The sequence below is a fragment of the Neolamprologus brichardi genome, chromosome 17, assembly GCF_056152115.1.
Source record: "Neolamprologus brichardi isolate AB-2024 chromosome 17, ASM5615211v1, whole genome shotgun sequence".
Classification (NCBI taxonomy): Eukaryota; Metazoa; Chordata; class Actinopteri; order Cichliformes; family Cichlidae; genus Neolamprologus; species Neolamprologus brichardi.
In genome coordinates, this window is record NC_142120.1 from 18,786,585 (window position 1) to 18,795,481 (window position 8,897).

Genomic DNA, 8,897 nt, shown 5'->3' on the forward strand with positions numbered 1-8,897 from the left:
GTTTGAGAGAATGCACAGGTACAGTCTGCCAGGGAGGGCCTGCATCTCTTTTGACCCCTAATTCTCTTCAATAAGGGCATAAAGATGACAAAAGTATGAAATGTTACCTCTTGGTTAAAGAAAACACTAATCACTAACTCAATTTGAAATGATTAAAATAGGTTTCCATTTTACACATTTTAAGGGCTTTTAAATTTCTTTTCCTTCCACACACCACCCCCCCCCCCCCTCCCCCTCCCACTGGCTTGTCATTGCTTGGCAGGTCTTAGTTATTTGCTCAAATTATTGCTGTCAAGATTATTTTAAACTGCTTTTTAAGGGCATATCAATGCTTCCTAGTCAGTCAGGAACAGCAAAAGCCTGCTCTCTGACTTGCCACTAATATACCCTATTATTTGGGTCTAGACTCTGTACATAATATGATGAATTGAGTGCAATTTTAATGACACATTCTACAATGTAACAGATAGTTAAAATATTTAAAATTGACAACTACAGTAGATACAGCTGAAAGCGAATTGGTTCCAGTTTAGGATCCACTACATTTAACACATTTAACAAGCCACTAAGTGACTTTACTTGAAGTGTTAATTAGATTGGATTATTTTAGATAAACCTTAAATGATGCTTGAAGGGAGACAGGGTCACAGTAGCAGCAGCAGAGAAATTGAGACAGTGAGTGGGGGTGAAACAGATATTTAGTGAGAATAAAGGCAATTAATAATGGAACATAATGACAGTTATGCAACAGGAACAGTACAATCTCTAATGGGTCAACACAGTAAATGTGATTATCAGAGATGTAAGAACTGTATGCTGTCTTTTATACTGACAGTAATCTTTGTGTCACACAGTTTGATCCTGTCTTTATCTATGGTGTGCCATATGCCCCTGCGCCTGTTCTTCTTCTCTATCCACTGTCCGACGCTTACGGCCGAACCCTGACAGAAAGCTTATAGCTGCGAGGTCAAACCTAAAGTCCAAGCCTCAAAGGAACCACATGGCGCTCGGAGGACACAGCCGCAGATTACTGTCTGGTTGAGCTGACTGCGGACAAAAGGAACGGACTGTCACCGGGTCCTTTTTGAACGTCTGAACATCGAGACCTGGCCGTTTTCTGAAGTCGAGTCTTATCGTTGCAAGCTGCACAGATGAAATGCTCTGTATTCTCACTTTTATCAGATCACACGGTGACAGGAGGGATGAGAGCAGGAGGCGATTTAGCTGCTTGGAAAACCTGCTGGAGGACATAAAAAGCTCCCTGAGAGATGAAGACAACTTGGCTTTCTCCACATCCTTCTTGTCTTCTTTGACTGATGTGGCACTGCATATCTTCTTACTGTATGTGTGCCTTGAACATGTGCCTACTTGCAATTATTCATTATCTGTTACATATTGGGACCTAATGATGCCCCTGGCTTAATAGAGGCAGTAGTACCCCCATCCCTGCCCTGCCTCCCTTTGTAGCATCTCATGATTTAATTATAACGCTTTGGTAGTATATGCAAAGAAATATGATGGCAGTTAAAGCAGGAAGTCTTCACAGTCACCTCCTTCTCTGTTGCTTGATAGCACTGTGTGTGCATAATTTGCTATCTTATTAATAATGGATTTAACCACCATTACACACTACTGGGGTGTGAACTCCATGGTAAGGCCTTGAGCTTCATTTTGTGTTTTTTGGAAGCAGAATTGATCACGTTTAAGCAAGAGTACGGAACACTAAGCTGACTCGGTGAGCAAGGGCATCTGTCGATGCAGGTGCAATACGCCAAAGCATATACCTACTAATTAGCGCTGAGATGAATTTCTAGTGTAATTAAGTGCACAGCAAGCTAATGTTACTGCCAAGAAAATGGCATTATTTCCTTAAAAGGCACCGATACCACAAGCATGGTCAGATGTGCCAGTTCAGTGCCTCGAATTAGTGAAGGTCAAGCCGCCTCACCTGTCACTCCAGGAGACTGTGTTTCTGATGATACACAACTTTAAGGGTTTATGCAATTTAATATAAAATTCACCCCCTGCAAAGAGATTAGCTATTAAGACCCAAACTGTTTTTGCTTTATTTGTTTTTATTATTCCAGGCTGTAAACGTGTAAAAATCTGCATTTATTAAAGAAGTCTGCAGAGACTGATTTGCCTTCAGAGTCAAGTAGCCATTCAACCAACTGCAGTTCGTTTATTCATTTGGACTCATGTTTTTTAGCTGTTACTAAATCCATGTCAGAATTAGAGATGCTTAATTTTTTATATGCTCATTATTCTAACTGAATCATATTAAACATGATCACCTTTTTTATATTTCTGACAGGTTGGGTAGTTAAAACTTTGATAAACTTTAATAAAATTCCAGTGTGTCCCATGCAGTATATCATTAACTTTTACCGGAATCAGTATGACCATGAACACAAATCCGTATGTGTTGACGCACTCCTCCTTATCTTCAGTTTTTGCCCACATGTGTGTTCAGAGATGTTGTGGGTGGTTTCTGCTTTGCTGGCTCGGCTCCAAATAGCTGCACTTCCTCGTTGTTGCAACCGCAGCTTACACTGGGATGGTTATTGGCTACAGTGTTCAGTGGATGAAGAGGGATCAACTTAGACAGAGGAAGATATACCTTCGGGTGAGAAATTAATTGAGCCTGTAGATTTTCGGTGCAGTGTGATACTTCAGCTGATAGGCCGCATTATCGCTGCCTGACTGTGTAACTTCTTTCTCAAATACCCTAAGAACATTTTAGCACTAGTTTGTGGAGCACCCTGAATAGAGAGGCATTAGGCCTGATAAGTCAGACTTTATATATGTGCTTGTCTGCTGCAGTCAGGCCTGTTTTCCCTCCGCAGAGCTGATGATTCCATAACCACATCCATGAGGCAAAATGATATACGAAAAAAAAGCAGAAAATCACAAGTAGCACTTAAATTATCCTGCTTCATTTTTTTATTTTGTTTTATTTTTTTAACTGAGGGAAGTAAAAATCTTCACGATGTGTGTATGTGTGTGTGTTTTCATGTGGGGCAAGGTTTCCATAGAGACTAGGCCAGCTAATCCGACGAGCTGTGGAAGACGGAGAGAGCAGGTCTGAAGTGCTCAGCATTACGGCGGCTTCTAAAAGCTCCCTGCCTCTCAGCGCCTTAGTCTTCATTACCTCCACATCCCCTTTTGATTGGCTACGTTTATCCTGAGTACCCCAGGTTTGGGAGGGAACCGTAACCCCACACAGACGACAACATACAGCACCAGCATCGTTCAAGTTGTCATAGCAACCCCTAAAGGCAAGAATTTGGACTCATAAACTAGATATTGTATCATGTTCTGTATCCGGTAGCTTTGATAGAATACATCCTTCTCACTTGGCCCTGTTAGGTACCGCAAATTATGTAGAAAGCTATAAAAAAGAATGATTACAGTGTATGGTTTGTGGGTGTTAAAATGGTATAAAAAAGAATTTTGCACCCCCTCGGATGTGCTAAGTGGCACAATAATTTGCCTTTCTGTTTGGTTTGGATAGCGCTGGTTTGTGCAACACTTTGGCAAGCATTCAGTCATCCTGTGATTGAAATAGAAAATTAGCTGGGGGTCTTAAGCCCCTATGCTCATTCCGTGCAGTGCCCTGTGTATTCACAATGCTTATCTGGTGTCAATTTGGATGCACCAGTGGAGGAAGGGGGTGGGGTAAATGCTGGCAACACAATGGAGCCTTCCAATAATGCTTCAGTTGTGGCGCAAAGGAAGCATTTGGACTCAGTACTGAACTGGAAGAAGAAATGGAACAATGCCCTGCAGTTAGGTCGTATTCAAAGTTTCATGTTTTTTTTAATTGATTGATTAAATTTATCACTGGTTGGCAGTGAAGCAAGCTGTAAGATAAGATATGATAAATGATCAAACACAGAGTGACCTGTCCATTTTCCAGCGTCCTTTGTTCACATCCAGCATTCTCTCTAATTTTAGCTCTGGTTTGGTCTCCACTGGCTCCAGGGGTTTTAAGTTGTGCAATGTCTCATCAGCTACCTACTGCTTGTATCAAATAGAGCATTGTGTAAAACTCTTGAGCCAGCACTCATTTCTTTACATTTCACTACAAAATGGGAAACAAGTGCACCAATTTACTGAATACAATCAAACATACGTGGAAATACAATGTATCACCCAAAAACTGTTTTCAGATGAGTTTGTAAAATTCTAACAAGCGTTGAAGTCAATATTTGAACACAGCCTGAATTCTAAAGCAAGTTTTAATTTCCCAAAGCAGTCTTCAGGGACAGTTTTTCAGGCTTCTTGAAGGACATTCAAAGCTCTTCTTTAATTCTGTTCTTTGTCGAAATGATCACACACTGCCTCAATAATGTTGAGGTCAATTCTTTTTTTCTTTTTTTTTGCTTTTACTGTACAGGCAGAGTGTTTGGGATCATTGTCCTACTGAAAAATGAAGCGACTGCCAGTCATGTGCTCAGATGGTACTGGATTGTGAGCTCTGATGGTACTTTTCTATGTTCATAATTCCATCAATTTTGACCATTTTCAACACCATCGACTGAAATACACCCCCAAACTACGGCAGAGTCACTGTTGCACCTCTCTCCTGACCATCACTTCATTAGACTTGTGGCCACAGGTTTTCAGTAGATTTTCAGTCCAGTTATCATGTCGTTTGACATAACTCGTTCTCTTCTTTCTATTTCCTCTCCTTAAAAATGGCTTCTTCACAGCCACCCTTCCACTGAGACCATTTTTGGCGAGGCTTCAGTGGATCATCTGAAGGGCAAGATGTGTCTTCCAGGTCCTGTGTCAGGTCTTTTCTGGATTCATTCCAATTTCCTCAAGAGATGACTTTCATATAGTGTTCATCTACTGAGGACTTTTGACATTTTTGTGGTGTACTTTCCCGAAACATTTGCTTTTTTGACTAGTAGTTACAGGTTTTGCCTATTCCCACGTGATCTTCACCTTATCAGTTAGAGTCAAATACAGTATGAAGCAGGGTATGTTTTAGTGTGGGTATTGCTTGTGGCCTATCAGTGTGCATTATCTTCTCAGTCAGATCCATCCATTCCTCACCACATCTGGTTTCAAAACACCAAGATAATGGGCAAAATGTTCAGCTCAGGGCTTAAGCTGAACTTCGCTGACCATGTACAGGGTATGTATCATTGTTCTATGTTCATCTAATATGTATGGTCTCTGAATGACACTGACCACTACAACTACGACTGCATGCAAAGTACTACACACCATGATGTACTCAAAAAGATGACTGAAACATGACATATCCTTTTGATCCTCAATAGACTCTCGTTGGCTACACAGCAGAAAGGGAAAGACAACCAATCAACACCATGGTTGCAAAAAAGTGTAAATATGCATTAAAACTACAAGAACATATTTAAGATTATGATATTTTAATATTAAAAATCATAGTTAGTATCAGAAAATTATATTTGTTTTTGAATGTCATTGACTCAAATATATTAGTGTAAAAAGCCTCTATCAAAGTAGAAAGGTTTGAGTTTCTAGGTTATTTCAACATTTCATGCAGTGACAGATTTTTCATTCATTTAGACTTTAAAACTTTGACGCCTTAATATGCCAATTTTAAAACAATGGAATGACACAGAGTTAAAGTGGTTGTGATATTTTTCTGGTCCTAGTATTTCTTTCTGGTGGAAAATATCTGGTGGATATTTTGTGGGAGAGTCTATTCAGGCACTTTCTTGACAGCTAAATGCATGAAAACAAAAAACTGCAGAAACTGAAATTTCCCCATTAACATGAATGTCACATGACTGACTACAGCAACAAGCACTGGACTGTGCAACAGTGAACTTGAATCTTTTGTTAAGGTTTTACATTTACTTAAACCTGTTAATCGCTTAAATCTCTGCCAATAAAGTTTAAAAGAGGTGTATAGGATTCTTTTTGTGCTGTGTTTATGTGTGTGGTTCACCAAATGATTGGAATGCAGATTAAAATAACTTACAGAACAAATGAAACTTTTTTTTAATTAAAAAAACGTTTCATTTGTTCTGTATTTCCTCATTTATTTGCTTATCATCCTCCGAGCTCTCCAAGCTCTCAGATGTTGGTGCTTTAACATGTTATCAATATTACTACCTTCTAATCTGTGATCTAATTTTCATGGTCTTTACCCACAATATATGGCCATATGTGAGGCACTCAGGGTAGAATCACTGCTCTTCCATGTTGAAAGGAAGCTACTGTAAATGATGCGCTTTGGACTGGGATATTTCCTGATTGACTAGAAGGTGAGGAGACTCCGAGACAGGCCCAAAAAAAATTAGATTAGATCTGCATTGAAAATGTGGCTTGAAAATGGATGAATGGATGGATGAATGGATGGATGGATGGCCATCAATTAAGAGTCATATATATATATATTAACTAACTCTTCGCTGCAGCCTTTAACCCTCAATAAAGACTGGACTGAACTGAAATCTGCACCAACAACCCCCCCCCACCAAAAAGTCAGTGATTCCCCTTCAAAAACCAGGACTTCAAAGTACACACATACACACTTATATTTGTCTGTCCTGACAAGAATAAATGCATTGGTCACCATTATTTCATTCCCAAAAGGCTCAGCTTTCATCTTGACTCAGCATACTCTCTTTATTTCTCCTTCTTTCTCTCTAATACACACATGCAAAATCACCTACTGAAAGCTTTTCATCTTGTTCTTTCACACCTTCTTCTATTCTTATTTTAGACTCACCCTGACCCACATACTTTTTATTTCCCTCCAAATTCCTCCACGCTCACCCCTTTTTTTTTTCTTGCAAGCTTCGTTTCAACCTTCCTCTCTCTCTGTGTCTTCTACGCCTCTGTTACAGTACTTTAATGGAGGATTCATACCAGGGTGTTTTTCTTATATGAGCTGCTGATGCAGGTAGTCAGCAGCTTCAGACTTGACCATTTCAATTTCATTTCTATTCATGTTATTGTGGAGAAGCTACTAAAAGGCTGGCACTAAAAAATGCTTTGAATGCCAAATGAATAAACAGGGCTGACCTGAACGTTTTTTCGTCTTCAGCTAAAGTTTCTTTAAAACTGACTGTGATAAAGCACAAAATTTCTCCACATGATTCTAAACACTTGAGAATGAGTTACAAATGTGCAGCATTATAGATTATGGCGCATTAGCTTGTTGACATAACTATCCATTTTAAAGCAACTGTAGATCAGCCCAATGGTCGTGTCCAAATTCATGGGCTGCATCCTCCTGAGGACCCGGCCTTCGCGGTCTACGTGGGCCGGGTCCTCAGAAGGTTGGGTAGGCCGGAAGTAAACGGCTGGGGAAATTGGACGGTCTAGCCTTCTGATTAGCGTCACCGCTGTCTCGGTGGAATCTAATAAACTCAGCCGTCTGCTCCTTGCTATCTAAAATATAACAGGACACTGGCGTAAATTCTCGACCGTCTCACACTTGTGTTTAATCAGTTTTCTGTTTGACGTTTATTTAGCTGTGTGAAAACTAAGGAGGAACCCACCCGGGGAATTAATAAAGTTTTATTTTATCTAATCTAATCTAATAACTTTAATCTCAGCCAAACCGATTTACTCACGAACAAACAAAACACTGAAAAAAGCCCAACAATAACATTTTTAGGTTGTCTAAGTGTTTTATATATTACGTTTAACCTGAGTAGCGAAAGTCCGCGGTGATCTGAAAATGATGTGACGGGAGTTGTGCCGTTCTCAGGGGCTTCAGTGACCCTCGAGCTCCCGGCTAGCCATCGAGCTGGTGGGTAGCAGACGTCTCCGAAAACGTCGAAGCACTTTTGCAAATATGCGATATCTTGATAAACCGAGCAGATATTTGATGTTTACACAGCTACTTTCTCGCCTGAAAATATGTTAAAAGTTTAACATAGTTTGTTACCCAGAAAGATTAGTAAGAGTAATTTTAAAACTTAGTAGCGGCCGCCATTGTTGGAAACTGGAGTTTGGCTGGGCTGCACTATGAATTCTGGGATATGGTAGGCCACAAAGGACACACCCAACTCATCCTTCAAATTCGGGGAAAAGGAGGGCGCATTTGTCGGCTGCATTCGGAGGAGTCTACGAATTTGGACAGCCTTCGGCGTGTTGCTGTGACGTAATCGGTCTACAAATGCGGCCTCAGGAGGATGCAGCCCATGAATTTGGACACGACCAATGAGATGTTATGAGAAGACTGAAATAAAGCTCTACCAGATAACCAACAGTGGATTCTGCTTTAAGTAAATTGTTGAGAAAAGGAATCCATGTGAGCATTCCCCAAATTATTTGTCCAAATGTGCAATCATTAGTATGTTGGAAGGGGTGGAACACACACAGCTGTTAACTGGGACACTGGAGTTGGTGTTTCATCAGGAAAGAGTTGCTTGTTTTTGTTTCCACTCGTCATTTTGCAAGGTTTAAGATAATACCAGGGGTGTATTTATTACACAATTATACAAAAAATTTCCTGCTTTATATGTACTAACTGCTCCTTTAAAATCATATAAAAAGAATTGTAAATGTCTGGTATAATGCAGGTGTCATGCTGGGGGCTGTAAATGACCAGCCAATGGTGCCTTTGTCTGACAACATAGAAATTTGATGATATCCCTGATAATCCAGCAGTCGCTTTCCCAAAATCTTTTAAAACGACTAAGTTACGCAACAAAAGTTGGTATGGGCACAAAAACAACTGGTTGTTGTTAGGAAAAGCTCATTGCTTGGTTTGACACACCCTTTCTGAAAAGTTGAACATTTGTTTCCGTGCCTCCAAAGTAAAGAGATCTACCCTTATTACAAAGCACCGACCAGCTGAGGTTGCCACACATTTAAACGTAATAAGAGTAATAATATTACTAATAACCCAAAACAAAATAATTATTAAGTGTTCATTT